We start from the raw sequence: 18,497 nt of genomic DNA, 5'->3' as shown, positions 1-18,497 counted from the left end.
AAAGACAGAAATATAGATCAATGGAACAAAATAGGAAGTCCATAGATAAATCCACGCACCTATGGACACCTTATCTTTGACAAAGGAGGCAAGAATATACAATGGAGAAAAGACAATCTCTTTAACAAGTGGTTCTGGGAAAACTGGTCAACCACCTGTAAAAGAATGAAGCTAGAACACTTTCTAACACCATACACAAAAATAAACTCAAAATGGATTAAAGATCTAAATGTAAGACCAGAAACTATAAAACTCCTAGAGGAAAACATAGGCAAAACACTCTCTGACATAAGTCATAGCAGGATCCTCTATGACCCACCTCCCAGAGTAATGGAAATAAAAGCAAACATAAACAAATGGGACCTAATCAAACCTAAAAGCTTTTGTACAACTAGGAAACTATAAGCAAGGTGAAAAGGCAGCCTTCAGAAGGGGAGAAAATAATAGTAAACAAAGCAACTGACAAAGAATTAATCTCAAAAATATACAAGCAACTCCTGCAGCTCAATTCCAGAAAAATGACCCAATCAAAAAATGGGCCAAAGAACTAAACAGACATTTCTCCAAAGAAGACATACAGATGGCTAACACATGAAAAGATGCTCAACATCACTCATTATCAGAGAAATGCAAATCAAAACCACAACGAGGTACCATCTCACACCAGTTAGAATGGCTGCTATCAAAAAGTCTACAAACAATAAATGCTGGAGAAGTTGCGGAGAAAAAGGAACCCTCTTACACTGTTGGTGAGGATGCAAACTAGTACAGCCACTATGGAGAATAGTGTGGAGATTCCTTAAAAAACTGGAAATAGAACTGCCTTATGACCCAGGAATCCCACTACTAGGCATACACACTGAGGAAACCAGAATTGAAAGAGACACGTGTACCCCAATGTTCATCACAGCACTGTTATAATAGCCAGGACATGGAAGCAACCTAGATGTCCATCAGCAGATGAATGGATAAGAAAGCTGTGGTCCATTTACATAATGGAATATTACTCAGCCGTTAAAAAGAATGCATTTGAATCAGTTCTAATGAGGTGGATGAAACTGGAGCCTATTCTACAGAGCAAAGTAAGTCAGAAACAAAAACACCAATACAGTATATTAATGCACATATATGGAATTTAGAAAGATGGTAACGATGACCCTTTATGTGAGACAGCAAAAGAGACACAAATGTAAAGAACAGACTTTTGAACTTTGTGGGAGAAGGCAAGGGTGCGATGATTTGAGACAATAGCATTGAAACATGTATATTATCATATGTAAAATAGATCGCCAGTCCAGGTTCCATGCATGAGACAGGGTGCACAGGACTGGTGCACTGGGATGACCCTGAGGGACAGGATGGGGAGGGAGGTGGGAGGGGGGTTCAGGATGGGGAACATATGTACACCCATGAAACAAAGACGTTTTAAGCACAAGTATTCCATACATACATATATATACACACACACACACACACACACACACACATACATAAAACATGAAAAAAAATGCATGAAACCCATTTCAAATGAAAAAAAACTTCAAGGCATGCAAGTGACTGGTCCAAACAGTGATGTGCTATAATTACATATAAGACAAATATTTACCTAGCTAAGAAGAAAAGTCCAAAGACAAAGATATGCCAGTTAGAATGTCTTCTGTGTTAAGCAACAAAATATATAACTACATAGGTCTTAAAGGATAAAGGCATTTATTTGGTCACTTAAAAAGAATCTGGAAAGAGACTGGTCCAGCTGGTTAATTTAGTGACACAATGGAATAATCAAAGACCTGAGTGCTCTCTCTCCATTTTGTCATCTTCAAAGTGTTGCTTTCAAGTTTGTCAGATCAAGATAACAATGTGGCTGCCATCACTCCAGGCATCAACCCAGCAAATAATCACATCCAAAGTCCAGAAGATGAGTTATTCCACACAAGTATCTATCAGGGAAGGAAGACCATATATACGACTGCACAGGTTGAACCTAAGAACCCCAGAGAAGAGGTCACAGAAGCCATAATGAGTATGCATACTGTAGAGGTGATCATCTTTTTAACAGCCACACAAATACTCTATACTATAAACAGCTACAATGATATTTAATTATTTTAAGGCCAAATAAATTCTGATATCATGTTAAGCTTGTGAAAGTGAAAGTCACTCATTCATGCCTGACTCTTTGATACCACATGGGCAGCTATATGGTCTATGGAATTCTCCAGGCCAGAATACTGGAGTGGGTAGCTGGTCCCTTCTCCAGGGGATCTTCCCAACCCAGGGATTGAACCCAGGTTTCCCGCATTGCAGGCAGATTCTTCACTGTCTGAGCCATCAGGGAAGCCCATTAGATATCTTTAAATATTTTAAAGGGACAAAAATCACATCAGGAAGTTATATGTAGAAATATATAGCAATTCGTCATTTTAATTTTCACACATTGGTTCTTAATTTTTAAAACCTAGCAATTCGAGCACTTGCTCCCTGCCCCCAGAGAGCATCTGAAAGCAAACATAATTTGTTCTATAATTTCAAGTCATCTTCTTCTCCATAATCATAATCCTGTATATAATAAGATTAGCAGCTCCATTTTTACTAACATGGCATTAAACCACCTTTCAATTGTCACTCTTAAATAAAAAATACTCCTAAATGTCAACTCATAAAAATTTGACAAGTCACTCCATTATTCAGGCTGTCCTTAAAGTGATCAATAGTGGGCTCTGTGAGAGAATACACATTCTTCCCTCATAAAAACAATTTTAATGGTCTCAGCCACTCATTTTCTACAGAAAATATTTTCACTCCTGCTGCTGTGTAACCTCAGTGACAGTCAAGCCCAAGTATTTAAACTCAAAGGACATGCTAAAATAAACTATTTAATAACTGAAGTATGTTATCAACCCTATCCACTCCTCCCCTAGATTGGTCATTCGGTGTTACTTCAAAATACAGTGCTACACAGTTATTCGTGGCTTGTCTAGGACTTGATAAGCACATAAACTTAGAAAACCATGACATTCACTCCAGCCTCATAAAATATCATTTTTATGACTGCTATTTACATACATCCAGGCCTCAGCATGGCTTGCAGATTTATTTAATAGAGGATGATAACAATCATGGTAAGTTACAACACACCAATATTAAGGTTGGAATTCATACTTTATTCTGAGTAGACATTGATGCTAGAGCTAGATGGATGAATTTCTGTCATGGTCACATAACATGGTTGGGATTCCCAACCCAACCAAAAGACAATGCATTTCAATTCAGGGGTTTTTTGGTCTTTTCTTCTTCTTTTTTTTTTTTTTTTTTTTGGCGTATATTTTTAAACAAAGAAGAAATGTAAATAAGATAAGCGTCAATCCTTGTGTTGGAATATTGGCAAGAATCTCCAATCCAGAGGTAAAGAGGGTCAGTGGACCATTCAGTAACAGGAAACTAGAGGAGAAAATTGCAGTAAATAAGCCCAACCAGCATGCTAGTTCATCATTCAAGGCAAAAATTTTAGAAGTACTTTTCTACCAAGTATATGCTCTAAAGCTGGCATCCCCATTTCTCTCCCCACCTGCCCCTATTCTAAACATGTAATCTATCATTTTAAAAATAATTAGGCATTGAGAAAACCTCAGAAAGTCTTCAGTGTCTTAAAGTAACTCTGCGGCAACTGCCTGATTTTAAAAGGCCTTACTGTACATTATTCTGTGTCACATAATAGTCATGTTGCTGTATTGATAACAAGCATTTCCAGAGATTTAATGGCTTTCTCCAAAACCTCTTCATCATTTCTCTGAGCCACCTAGGGAGAGTGTACATTGTCCAGCTCCTTTTCCTCATTCCCCTGCTAAGAAACAAACACCTTCTCTGGGTGTTTCCCACCCCATTTTAAAAATCTCGAAGAGAATACCAGACTTAGTTTCTACCTGAACCCCAGATTTCAGGACTTACTAATGATGTGCTCTCGTGGAAAGATCCAGAAGTGAAGAGAATGCTTTGAAATGAGGCCAAGAAGAACCGAGGATCCTGGCCTGCTTTTAACCATGCTAGTCCAATGTGTGACTCCAAATCCAAAATCTTTAGCATCTTAGTAAATGAAATACATCATACACATTTGAAAATTCAGTCTTATTCATAGGCATATAAAAATTAAAATCAGGTATCTCAAAGTTAAATTTACATTACTTTTTACTACTGGCATTCCTTTCTACCCCACTGGTAACTAGAATAAAGCCTTCATATAAGAGATGAGTAAAAACACCTAAAAGATAAAAATTGTACAAAAATTAACAGTCTAAATATGAAGCAAACTGAAATGTGGTACCATTTTCGAGCAAGTGTTCGAGTGTTTAAAAAAGAGAAAAAATTAATCCTTGACATCATGTTCCTTTGAGAGGCATGAAATTAATGTCAATATATTCTGTTTCTTTTCTAAGGGCCCAAATGTACTACTTGGTCTTACAGGGAACAACATTCACATACTTATACTATTGTAAAACCTACTTATTGGATTATAATTTTTAGAGTCAACCTGAGGACAAAGTATAGCATACTTACTAACACTCACATCTAAAAATAATATCTTCACCTAGACCTCTCATGCTATACACAAAAACAAACTGCAGGGGAAAAAAAGGATGACTATTTGATATTTAAAAGAGGGCCAAGAGGCCATGAAATTAATATCACTAATAATTAGAGATATGCAAATCAAAACTACAGTGAGGTATCACCTCATACCTTTCAGAATGGTCATCATCAAAAACTCTACAAACAATAAATGCTGGAGAGGGTGTGCAGAAAAGGGAACCCTCCTGTGCTATTGATGGACATTTAAATTGATACAGCCACTATGGAGAACAATATAAATGTTCCTTTAAAAAAAATTCTAAAAATAGAACTACCATACGACCAAACAATTCCACTTCTGGGCATACACTAAGAAAACAATAATTCCAAAAAGACACATGCACCTCAGTGTTCACTGCAGCACTATTTACAATAGCCAGGATGTGGAATCAACCAAACTGTTCAATGACAGATGAATGGATAAAGAAGATGTGGAACATATACAATGGAATATTAGTCATTTGAAGGAATAAAATTGGGTCATTTGTACAGATATGAATGGACCTAGAGACTGTCATACAGAGTGAAGTATGTCAGAAAAACAAAATATTGTATATTGCTGCATATACATGGAATCTAGAAAAATGGTACAGATGAACCTATATTTGGAGGGTAGGAATTATAGACGCAGACACGGAGAACCGAGATAGGTGGACACAGGGGATGGAGGAAGAGAAGGCAGGATGAACTGGGAGGTTGGAATTGAGGTAGTGTACACACTACCATGTGTAAAATAGCTAATGAGAACCTGCTATACAGCACCGGAAGCTCAGCTCAGTCCTCTGTGGTGATATAGATGGGTGGAATGGGGGCGGGAGGAAGGTCCAAGAGGAAGGGGACATATATATGCATGTGGCTGGTTCACTTTGTTGTACAGCAGAAGCTAGCACAGTGTGCTTATTTTCTCAGTCGTGTCTGACTCTAGGACCCTGTGGACTGTAGCCCACCAGGTCCTCTGTCCATGTGGACTCTCCAGGAAAGAATACTGGAGTGGGTTGGTGTGTCCTTCTCCAGGGGATCTTCTCAACCCAGGGATCAAACCCAGGTCTCTCACACTGCAGGCGGATTTTTACCATCTGAGCCACCAGGGAATCCCAGCACAGTATTATGAAGCAACTACATCCCAATTTTAAAATAATAAACAAGACCCTATCTGTAAAACTAAAAACAAGTGACAAACTGATATGGATTATATTAAGAACTTCTCCAAATCAAAAGGAAAATTGATAATTAAATAGAAAAGATAAGGGAATATTATGAACAGGTAATACATAGAAGAAATAACATTGGGGTACACGTGTCTCTTTCCCTTCTGGTTTCCTCAGTGTGTATGCCCAGCAGTGGGATTGCTGGATCATAAGGCAGTTCTATTTCCAGTTTTTTAAGGAATCTCCACACTGTTCTCCATAGTGGCTGTACTAGTTTGCATTCCCACCAACAGTGTAAGAGAGTTCCCTTTTCTCCACACCCTCTCCAGCATTTATTGCTTGTAGACTTTTGGATCGCAGCCATTCTGACTGGCATGAAATGGTACCTCATAGTGGTTTTGATTTGCATTTCTCTGATAATGAGTGATGTTGAGCATCTTTTCATGTGTTTGTTAGCCATCTGTATGTCTTCTTTGGAGAAATGTCTATTTAGTTCTTTGGCCCATTTTTTGATTGGGTCATTTATTTTTCTGGAGTTGAGATGTATGAGTTGCTTGTATATTTTTGAGATTAGTTGTTTGTCAGTTGCTTTGTTTACTATTATTTTCTCCCATTCCGAAGGCTGCCTTTTCACCTTGCTAATAGTTTCCTTTGTTGTGCAGAAGCTTTTAAGTTTAATTAGGTCCCATTTGTTTATTTTTGCTGTTCATCGCAGCACTGTTTATAATAGCCAGGACATGGAAGCAACCTAGATGCCCATCAGCAGATGAATGGATAAGAAAGCTGTGGTACATATACACAATGGAGTATTACTCAGCCATTAAAAAGAATACATTTGAATCAGTTCTAATGAGATGGATGAAACTGGAACCTATTATACACAGTGAAGTAAGCCAGAAAGAAAAACACCAATACAGTATACTAACGCATATATATGGAATTTAGAAAGATGGTAACAATAACCCTGTGTACGAGACAGCAAAAGAGACACTGATGTATAGATCAGTCTTATGGACTCTGTGGGAGAGGGAGAGGGTGGGGAGATTTGGGAGAATGGCATTGAAACATGTATAATATCATGTATGAAACAAGTCGCCAGTCCAGGTTCGATGCACGATACTGGATGCTTGGGGCTGGTGCACTGGGACGACCCAGAGGGAGGGTATGGGGAGGGAGGAGGGTTCAGGATGGGGAACACAGGTATACCTGTGGTGGATTCATTTTGATATTTGGCAAAACTAATACAATATTGTAAAGTTTAAAAATAAAATTAAAAAAAAGAAATAACAAAAGAGTAAGAGTATCAAATTCTGGCAATTATATGAAGGAAAATTAAAACAATATCATTTCTATCAGGTTGACAAAAATTAAGATGATTAACAACATTATCCAGTAATTGTGAGAATTTGGGGAATCAAGCAGTCTCATGCCTTATGGGTGAGTACGTAAATTGGTAATGCCCATCTCAGAATAATATGGCATTAACTAACACAGTTTATAATGTTCACACCCTTGGTCCTTTATTTTCTATGTACAGTTACCTATACTAAAGCATTACTCCATCTGATAACAAAGATACATGTAAAAATACTGTCACTGTATATTTTATAAGAGTAAAAACTAAAAATACCAAATTGCTGAATGGTTACATAAATTACGGGGCATTCATTTTATATGCATTGATCTGAGAGATAAGCTTGATATATTGCCTGAACCAAAATAACAGGTATCTGTGCAGTGTATACAACATGATTATGATTTAATTAAAAAAAGAAAAACTGAACTACCATCTATATATATGTTTTAAGATGGGAATGTTTCCAAGTTCCTCTATTCATTATTAAAAAGGACAAGTCATAATGCATGCTTTGTTAAGATACACAATTTATACATAAATATTTATGCATGCTCCTGCTGCTGCTAAGTAGCTTCAGTCATGTCAGACTCTGTGTGACCCCACAGACGGCAACCCACCAGGCTCCCCTGTCCCTGGGATTCTCCAGGCAAGAATACTGGAGTGGGTTGCCATTTCCTTCTCCAATGCATGCATGCATGCTAAGTCGCTTCAGTTGTGTCTGACTCTGTGTGACCCTATGGACAGCAGCCCACCAGGCTCCCCTGTCCATGGGATTCTCTAGGCAAGAATACTGGAGTGGGTTGCCATTTTCTTCCCCATAAATATGCATACATATGTGTATATGTATATATAATGATTTATGTAGTACAATATATAATATATAAATCAGTTGGAATGATATACGGCAAATCAGTGTTATTCTAGGTTGGTAAGGAAAGCATGAGGGAGAATCATAATTTTTAACAAGAATGTACTCCTTACTTTTTTACACAATAAGCAAAATGAACCAATTCTATGTAATACAGACTGACAATAAAATCATTTTAAAAAATAAATTTAACAAACTAAGCATATTTGTAAAACAGGAAATAAATCTAAACGAGAGAGTACCACCTCTCTCTATCTCCACACCAGCACTATCCAGCTGGGTTAAGGGCTGTCAGTTTTCTGTTTCTTACCTTCTACACTGAAAGTCTAAAATGTAAAGGGTCAAACCTTTCAGAAATGAATTCCCCCTACCTAAATTCATCAAAACAATTATTCTTTTGAATTTGTCATTCTTTTAAAAAATTATTTGACCAAGAGAAGACTAAAATGAAGCAGAATGTATTAATTACTAAGGAAATGAAGATAAGAATCCTGCCTTAATTCAATAATTTCCTTAATTACCACTAAAGAGATGATGCTGAAACACTACGTTACCGTAAGAAAATGCTACAGTAAAAAGTAATCAAAATAGATTTTATCAAATGGTGAAGGTTAAAAAGATACACAATTTTCTTGGTTAACTACTCAGCTTTAACAAGACTTTTATATTTTGTGCATAATTCATTTAAGAATGAATAGGCTGACTATGTTCTGTTAAGAGTAAAGAGGCACACACATCTAATCAGAGTAGTAATCATCTTTGTGGTTTTTTGACGTTTCAAATAGCTCAAGATATATCAAAGAATTATAAGCATATTAACAAATCTGTAGTCCTAAGTTTTAAAAACAGTGTCAGACTAGGATATGTCTTAACCACAAAACATCTGGGAATCATTAACTTAAAGAACCACATTCCACAAGTGCATAATTAAACACAAGTCCTGTATCAGCTGGAGGGGCCTGATATGTTTTGGCTAGATTAAAATGAACTCAGAAAATCTTCTCCAGCTTCATTCTAGCTAGGACCAATTACTCAAGACTCAGACTAGGTAGGGGGAAAGTTTTCATTATTTTTTATTGAATTTTTTCATAACAAAATCACCTTTTACTCAGATCTAGACATGGAATAGATCACAGAGATGAAAGTCATTATCTTGAAGACATCATATGAATCAGCTTCCTGCTAAATTAAGAAAAGTGAAGCGCTTTCATTCCCATTTTACAAATGAAGCAACTTGAGTTTACAAACGAAGCTACACAGAAAAAGTAACTGAAAAACCTGAAGGAGCACTAATTATTCCAGTCTGGAATATTAGTACTCTCATTCCAAATTCATCCTTGGTACTAATGTGCTTTGGCTGTACTACTTGAGTTCACAAAAGCATTAATGTTGTTGTTGTTGTTTAGTTGCTAAGTTGTGTCCAACGCTTTTGCAACCCCATGGACTACAGCCCACCAGGCTCCTCTGTCCATGGGATTTCCCAGGCAAGAATACTGGGATAAGTTGCCATTTCCTTCTCCAGGGGATTTTCCTGACCCAGGGACTGAAACCACATCTCCTGCATTGGCAGACAGGTTCTTTACCACTGAGCTACAAGGGAAGCCCGAAAGCATTAACAGAGTTAGTTAACGAGGTAGCACATAGGGAAAGACATGCAGTACAATCTATTTGAATTTATTTTAGGCGTCAAAATTCTCTCTTTCCAGCCCTCCTTTCTAGTCATCCAAAACCCCTAGATCTAGGGTTCACGCCATTGATCCTGAGCCTTTATGTATATTTCTCTTAAGAGAAATCTACAAAATGATTAAGAAGACATTATTTATTATGAAGACACATTAAGCTTCCTCCATCTAAGAATGTAACATATTTCCTCCTCTTCTTCATAACTTTCCATCATTGGCTCTTGGAAATTATATGCTTGTCTAGATAATTTGACGTTAAATTGTTCTATCAGAAAGGATGAGTTTAATGATAACAAGATATATATAGAACTTTCAAGAATGTTTCATTTTTTCAATCTCTCTTTTTTCAAGTACTTATAAGTTTTTAAAAATATATTTTCTGAGTAATTCCACATGGTATCAGTTCAGTTCAGATCAGTCCCTCAGTCGTGTCCTACTCTTTGTGACCTCATGAATTGCAGCATGCCAGGCCTCCCTGTCCATCACCAACTCCCGGAGTTCACCCAAACTCATGTCCATCGAGTTGGTGATGCCATCCAGTGATCTCATCCTCTGTCGTCCCCTTCTCCTCCTGTCCCCAATCCCTCCCAACATCAGAGTCTTTTCTAATGAGTCAACACTTTGCATCAGGTGGCCAAAGTATTGGAGTTTCAGCTTTAGCATCAGTCCTTCCAATGAACACCCAGGACGGATCTCCTTCAGAATGGACTGGTTGGATCTCCTTGCAGTCCAAGGGACTCTCAAGAGTCTTCTCCAACACCACAGTTCAAAAGCATCAATTCTTCGGGGCTCAGCTTTCTTCACAGTCCAATTCTCACATCCATACATGACCACTGGAAAAACCATAGCCTTGACTAGACAGACCTTTGTTGACAAAGGAATGTCTCTGCTTTTGAATATGCTATCTAGGTTGGTCATAACTTTCCTTCCAAGGAGTAAGCGTCTTTTAATTTCATGGCTGCAGTCACCATCTGCAGTGATTTTGGAGCCCCAAAAAATTAAGTGTGACACTGTTTCCAATGTTTCCCCATCTATTTCCCATGAAGTAATGGGACCAGATGCCATGATCTTAGTTTTCTGAATGTTGAGCTTTAAGACTTAAAATCTAAACAGATCCAAAGGCAGAAAAGAGATTCTACTTCATATCAGATCAACAAGAAATTGTCTAGCTCTGGGCTATAAAAAAGCACAAAGGGTTACTTGCTCTACACTTAAAAAAAAAAAAGTAACAGTTCAGAATCCCTAAAGAATTACGATCTTAACTTTTATTGCTTCCTAATACAGAAGCAAATTTAATGTGTGGCTTTGATTAAACAACAAGGGCAGTTCAAAACAATGGCATAAGACATAAAAGGCTGAAGTTTCTTTAGCACATTTATCATGTCCTGAAATAGATGAGCATAGAACAGATGAAGTGAAGGAGACATGTCCATCTCAACCACAGAACTGAACTTAGTGAAACTTGCCTGTTCTTGAGTGCACTATACTTTTGCTTCTACAGTTGAAATCCTGTCAAAATAAGGTTTCTCTGGAATTATGTCATAGATCATTATTGAGGCATTGGAAATATTCAATTGTTCAAAGGGCTTATGAAATGGGACCTGACTTTTATGCTCTTTGAATCATTGAAAAGTAAAGAAAAATGTCTAGCTAAGAAATAATAAGTAAGAGTATATTTACCCTCCATCATTCATTTTTCAAGGTGTCTCTATTTTTGTTACACTTTTTTGTTGTTGTTTGGTGGCTAACTTATATCTGACTCTTTGTGACCCCATGGACTGTAGCACTCCAGACTCTTCTGTCCTCTGCTCTTTCAAGGTTTGCTCAAAATCATGTGCATTGAATCTGTGATGCTATTTAACCATCTCATCCTCTGCCGCCCCCTTCTCCTCTTGCCTTCAATCTCTCCCAGTATCAGGGTCTTTTCCAATGAGTTGGCTCCTCACACAAGGTGGCCAAAGTATTGCCACTTCTGCTTCTGCATCAGTCCTTCCAATGAATATTCAGGGCTGATTTCCTTTAGGATTGACTGATTTGATCTCCATGCAGACTCCGATTCTCAAGAGTCTTCTCAAACACCACAATTGGAAAACATCAGCTTTCTTTATGGTCCAGCTCTCACATCTATACATGACTACTGGAAAAACCTTGGTTTTGACTACACAGACCTTTGTCTACATAGTGATGTCTCTGCTTTTTAATATGCTGTCTGGGTTTGTCACAGCTTTCTTTCTAAGGAGCAAGCATCTTTTAATTTCCTGGCTGCAATCACCACCCAAGAAAATAAAATCTGTCACTGCTTCCACTTGTTCCCTTTCTATATGCCATGAAGTGATAGGACCAGATTCTATGACCTTAGTTTTTGTGTTTTTTTTTTAATGTTGAGGAAAATTCTGAAAGGGATGGGAATACCAGACCATCTGACCTGCCTCTTGAGAAATCTGTATGACCATCAGGAAGCAACAGTTAGACTGGACATGGAACAAAAGACTGGTTCCAAACTGGGAAAGGAGTATGTCAAGACTGTATATTGTCACTCTGCTTATTTAACCTACATGCAGAGTACACCATGAGAAATGCTGGGCTAGATGAAGCTCCAGCTGGAATTAAGATTGCTGGAAGAAATATCAATAACCTCAGATATGCACATGATACCACTCTTGTGGCAGAAAGTGAAGAAGAACTAAAGAGTCTCTTGATGAAAGTGAAAGAGGAGAGTGAAAAAAGTTGGCTTAAGGCTCAACATTCAGAAAACTAAGATCATGGCATCTGGTCCCATCACTTCATGGCAAATAGTTGGGGAAACAGAGGAAACAGTGGCTGACTTTATTTTTGGGGGGCTCCAAAATCACTGCAGATGGTGACTGCAGCCATGAAATTAAAAGATGTTTACTCCTTGGAAGAAAAGTTATGACCAACCTAGACAGCATATTAAAAAGCAGAGACATTCTTTTGCCAGCAAAGGTCTGTATAGTCAAGGCTATGGTTTTTCCAGTGGTCATGTATGGATGTGAGAGCTGGACTATAAAGAAAGCTGTTCAGTTCAATTGCTCAGTCATGTCCAACCCTTTTGCAACCCCATGAACCACAGCATGCCAGGCCCCCCTATCCATCACCAACTGCTGAAGTCTACCCAAACCCATGTCCATTGAGTTGGTGATGCTGTCCAACCATCTTATCCTCTGTTTTCCCCTTCTCCTCTTGCCCTCAATCTTTCCTAGCATCAGGGTGTTCTCAAATGAGTCAGCTCTTCACATCAGGTGGCCAAAGTATTGGAGTTTCAGCTTCAACATCAGTCCTTCCAATGAATATTCAGGATTGATTTCCTTTAGGATGGACTGGTTGGATCTCCTTGCAGTCCAAGGGACTCTCAAGATTCTTCTCCGACACTACAGTTCAAAGGCATCAATTCTTCGGCGCTCAGCCTTCTTCACAGTCCAACTCTCACATCCATACATGACCACAGGAAAAACCATAGCCTTGACTAGACAGACCTTTGTTGACAAAAGAATGTCTCTGCTTTGTAATATGCTGTCTAGGTTGCCCATAGCTTTCCTTCCAAGGAGTAAGAGTCTTTTAATTTCATGGCCACAGTCACCATTTGCAGTGATTTTGGAGCCCAAAAAAATAAAGTCAGCAACTGTTTCCCCATCTATTTGCCATGAAGTGATGAGACCGGATGCTATGATCTTAGTTTTTTGAATGTTGAACTTTAAGCCAACAGTTTCACTCTCCTCTTTCACTTTCATCAAGAGGCTCTTTAGTTCTTCTTCACTTTCTGCCATAAGGGTGGTGTCATCTGCATAACTGAGGTTATTGATATTTCTCCCGGCAATCTTGATTCCAGCTTGTGCTTCCTCCAGCCCAGCCTTTCTCATTATATACTCTGCATATAAGTTAAATAAGCAGGGTGACAATATACAACCTTATTTGGAACCATCTGTTGTGCCATGTCCAGTTCTAACTGTTGCTTCCTGACCTGCACATGGGTTTCTCAAAAGGCAGGTCAGGTGGTCTGGTATTCCCATCTCTTTCAGAATTTTCCACAATTTATTGTGATCTACACAGTCAAAGGCTTTGGCATAGTCAATAAAGCAGAAATAGATGTTTTTCTGAAACTCTCTTGCTTTTTTGATGATCCAGTTGATGTTGGCAATTTGAACTCTGGTTTCTCTGCCTTTTCTAAAACCAGCTTGAACATCTGGAAGTTCGCGGTTCACATATTGCTGAAGCCTGGCTTGGAGAATTTTGAGCATTACTTTACTAGTGTGTGAGATGAGTGCAATCGTGCGGTGGTTTCAACATTCTCTGGCATTGCCTTTCTTTGGGATTGGAATGAAAACTGACCTTTTCCAGTCCTATGGCTGAGCACCAAAGAATTGATGCCTTTGAACTGTGCTGTTGAAGAAGAGTCTTGAGAGTCCCTTGGACTGCAAGGAGATCCAATCAGTCCATCCTAAAGGAGATCAGTCCAAAGTGTCCACTGGAAGGACTGATGTTGAAGCTGAAACTCCAATACTTTGGCCACCTGATGCCAAGAGCTGACTCATTGGAAAAGATCCTGCTGCTGGGAAAGATTGAGGGCAGGAGAAGAAGGGGATGACAGAGGATGAGATGTTTGGATGGCATCACCAACTCTATTGACATGAGTTTGGGTAAACTCTAGGAGTTGGTGATGGACAGGGAAGCCTGGCGTGCTGCGGTCCATAGGGTCACAAAGTGTCAGACACAACTGAGCAACTGAACTGAACTGAACTATTATCCTTACGATAATCCCATTACATGAGTAGCTTAAGTATGACCATCTACACTTCTCAGACACAGATCTAAAGTCATACAGGTAGTGACAGAGAAAAGAGGAATTAAAACTCCAATATCCTTGTTCATTTTCATTATTTTTTTGTTGTTGTTACCATTTCCCCCACCGTCAAAAAATAAATAAGCCCCAAATGGAGTCACTTTTGCTAGGCTAAGCCACCAAATGGGGCTTAATATCCAACCTAATTGATGCTTCAATCTCCTCAAGGGATGTAGTCTTAAGTGGTCAATCAGAATTTTCCGACCAACATTAATGAGGTAATCTGTCACATGGGAACTTTTCCATCCCCCATCCAAAGGAAGAGGATGTAACCCATCTATTAAGAACATTTTGTCCCCAAAAGGAGATGACCTAAATTGAAAAAATCTCTTGCTTGGTTATGGCTTCTCTGTCTTCTTTTGCTGTGGTTGTGGTTTTCATTCTGTCTGCCCTCTGATGGATGAAGGTAAGAGGCTTGTGGAGCCTTCCTGGTGGGAGGGACTGACTGTGGGTAAAACTGGGTCTTGCTCAGGTGGTCAGGGCCATGTTCAGTAAATCTTGAATCCAATTTTCTGCTGATGGGAGGGACTGTGTTCCCTCCCTGTAGTTTGGCCTGAGGCCAATATGGTAGGGGTAATGTTGACCTCCTTCAAAAGGACTTTTACCAGCACATTTCAACTCCCAGGACTGTTGTAGTCAATGCCCTTGACCCCACAGCAAGCCACGGTTGACCTACACTGTCGACTTTCTCCTGGGTTCTGGGGAGCACACAACGTTTTGTTGTGCCCTCCAGGAGTCTGTTTCCCTGGGGCTTCTCAGTCCTTTCTCAGGTTGGGAAATCTGTTGTGGGCCCTAGAACTTTTGCAATAGTGCAAGAACTTCTTTGGTAGAATTGTTCTCCAGTTTGTGGGCCATGGGCTCAGAAGTTCTATAGTGGCGCTAATGGCAACCTCCTCCAAGAGGACTTATGCCACATGTTGTGCCTCCCAGGTCGGCTGCAGCCAGAGCCCCGTCCCTGGAGTCAGCCACTGCTGACTCATGCTTCCACAGGAGACACTCAAACACTCAAAGGCAGGTCTAGATCAGTGTTGTCCCTTTAAAAACCTATCCCTTCGTGTAGATTTCAAATTATTACTTGATGGGATGCTGTCTGATTTATGAATTGCTCAATGAAATCAACTTGATTTTAAAAACTTACTTGGTTGAATTTTGCTTTGTAACTCTATGTGTCTATTCCTAGTTTGGTTCTTTTTTCTTCCTGTGGTTCCCACATTGCTATCCCTCATTTTGATTCCCAGTATCTCTCTGACTCAATGCAGACCATTTGGGGTTAAAATATCCAATTCAATGTTTTGATAGAAACCATTCAATAAGTCAAGAGCCCCTTGATGAAAGTGAAAGAGGAGAGTGAAAAAGCTGGCTTAAAACTCAACATTCAAAAAACTAAGATCATGGCATCCAGTCCCATCACTTCATGGGAAATAGATGGGGAAACAATGGAAACAGTGACAGATTTTATTTTCTTGGGCTCCAAAATCATTGCAGATGATGACTGCAGTCAAGAAATTAAAAGATACTTGCTCCTTGGAAGAAAAGCTATGACCAACGTAGACAGCATACTTAAAAAGCAGAGACATTACTTTGCCAACAAATGTCCATCTAGTCAAAGCTATGGTTTTTCCAGTAGTTATGTATGGATATGAGAGTTGGACCATAAAGAAGGCTGAGTACCAAAGAATTGATGCTTTTGAACTGTGGTGTTGGAGAAGACTCTTGAGAGTCCCTTGGAATGCAAGGAGATCAAATCAGCTAATCCTAATGGAAATCAATCCTGAATATTCATTGGAAGGACTGGTGTTGAAGCTGAAGCTCCAATACTTTGGCCAACTGAGGCAATCAGCTGACTCATTGGAAAAGATCCTGATGCTGGGAAAGATTGAAGGCAGGAAGAGAAGGGGATGAAGGAGAATGAGATGGTTGGATGACATCACTGACTCGATGGACATGAGTTTGAGTAAGCTCCAGGAGTTGGTGATGGACAGGGAAGCCCGGTGTGCTGCAGTCCATGGGGTCACAAAGAGTCGGGCACAATTGAGTGATAGAACTGAACTCAATAAATACAAATGAATTTGTTTTATTCATATAATCAGCAAGATTCATTCTCTTTTGCCTATTGTCTGTGTGTCTCTATAGGAATATCTTTAATTGTTCTTTATTTCTGCCTATTCTAGGGATATTCACCTAAAACAGCAAGACGCCATGCCTTTTCGCAGAGCACAGTACCTGAAGAAAACCTCAATCCTTCCTTCAAACAGCATCTTTCAAAAACATTTTTGAAAACATCATCTCTTATCCCTAGGCAATGAGATGGCCCTGAAAATACATTCTTGACTTCTCTGAACAGTTTGGAGTAAGAATTTTCATAGCAAGCTCACCGTTAAAACATAGATCAGATTTGTCCCAAAATGGACTCCAGTTCTATCTATCTCTGAAAATAGAAATTAAAGAGACAGAGGGGGAAAGCTCTTAAAAATCCACAGCATTAAGTAATTCAATTGAAAAAGAGATCTTACCTACTGCAAGTTCTAATTAAAGTAGATTTCCACTTGGAATGGTTGTGTCTTCAAACAAAGGTGCTATTTTAATGAATACAAAAGGAAAGTGTTTTTACCTCCTTATTCCGAAGAGCTGATAGTTGAGAAGAGCTTGGAAGGGAGGTGGGGGTAGGGGGCGCTCACACATCACTGAATCTGGAATATATGCATTGTGCATAAAAATTTGGATTTACAATTGACCTTATTCTTTTCTTTGATTTAATACTAACAGATTTTTTTTTAAGGAACCTGAATATTCTTCAGATATTTCAGGCTTTGAGAAGTGGTTCTCCCATTGCAACAAAACCTAACAGACTTTTAAGGTTAAGTCTTTGGGATCACTGTAAATGATAAGAAGAAGAGTTGTACCATGAGCCCACTGTGAGCCCATGTGTGTGTACTCAGTCACTCAGTTGGGTCCAGTTCTTTGCCACCTCATGGACTATATAGCCTGCCAGGCTCCTCTGTCCATGTAATTTTCCAGGCAAAAATACTGGAGTGGGTTGCCATTTCCTACTCCAATAGATCTTCCTGACCCAAGGATGGAACCCACGTCTCTTATGTCTCATGCACTGGCAGGCGTATTCTTTACCACTGCGACACCTGAGAAGCCCACTGTGAATCCATTCTCATCACATTTTCACAGCACTTGAATATGTTAATTCTTTGAAATTATACCTTTCCATTTTAATCAAGTTACCTTGAACCACTGTAGCCACTGCATTGACCATGGCCTTCAAAGACGGCAAGTAAGCGTAGCTTTTCAAATAATGCATTTTAATCCATGCTCTGACTAAATTTACAATTTGTTCCTATACTTTTCCTTTTAGTACTGACAGAAAGCTCTCACAGATTTTCCTCGCTTACCACCCCCAGTTTCCTTCTACTCTTTACACATTTTTAAGAAAATGTTTTAGCTGCCAAAAGTATTCCCATTAGTGAAGACTTTAATAAAAATTAATTATAAATGGAAACTTGAATAAAAATTTTTTTAAAAAGAGGATGCCTTTCTATTTTACCCTGAATTTAAAGAAAACTGCTTCTGTAACAGTATTTCAGATTTTTGGCAGCTCTTCCAGTTACATTTAAATTTAAAGGGAGAAAATTCGTCTTTAATGAGATAGCATGGAAGCACTTCTGTGTAATCAAAAAGAAATTCATTTGTAAATGTGGAACTTGTTTGACAGAAGGGAAAATTTTAACAAAGCAGGTTTGACCTGTAAAGAAATACCCAATCCTTCAGAACTACTGTCTAAAAATGCACATACGGCATTCACTGTAGAGCTCAAACATGCCCTGAGCACAGAAACTGAGAATACTAATCTAACTTACAAATGCAGAACTTAAGAAAGAAATTTCACATTTTCTGCTGGAAAAGTCACTCTGGGGGTCAGGAAGACCAGATTCTAAGAGAAAGTCTCTTC

General features: G+C 38.8%; 1 long non-coding RNA gene across 2 annotated transcripts in view; it reads left to right on the top strand.

The window, feature by feature from the left end:
• Positions 1 to 18,060, top strand: part of LOC138989905 (uncharacterized) — a 76,822-nt gene extending 58,762 nt beyond the window's left edge. The window contains exons 3-4 of one of the 2 annotated variants that reach the window (XR_011466084.1): positions 7,131 to 7,211; positions 16,711 to 18,060. This is a non-coding gene — a long non-coding RNA (uncharacterized lncRNA). The remainder of the gene's footprint in view (positions 1 to 7,130; positions 7,212 to 16,710) is intronic. The other variant, XR_011466083.1, reaches the window with a different exon arrangement.
• The last annotated feature ends 437 nt before the right edge of the window (positions 18,061 to 18,497 follow it).

This window comes from Bos mutus, chromosome 11 (assembly GCF_027580195.1).
Source record: "Bos mutus isolate GX-2022 chromosome 11, NWIPB_WYAK_1.1, whole genome shotgun sequence".
NCBI lineage: Eukaryota > Metazoa > Chordata > Mammalia > Artiodactyla > Bovidae > Bos > Bos mutus.
This window is presented reverse-complemented; position numbering and strand designations above follow the sequence as displayed.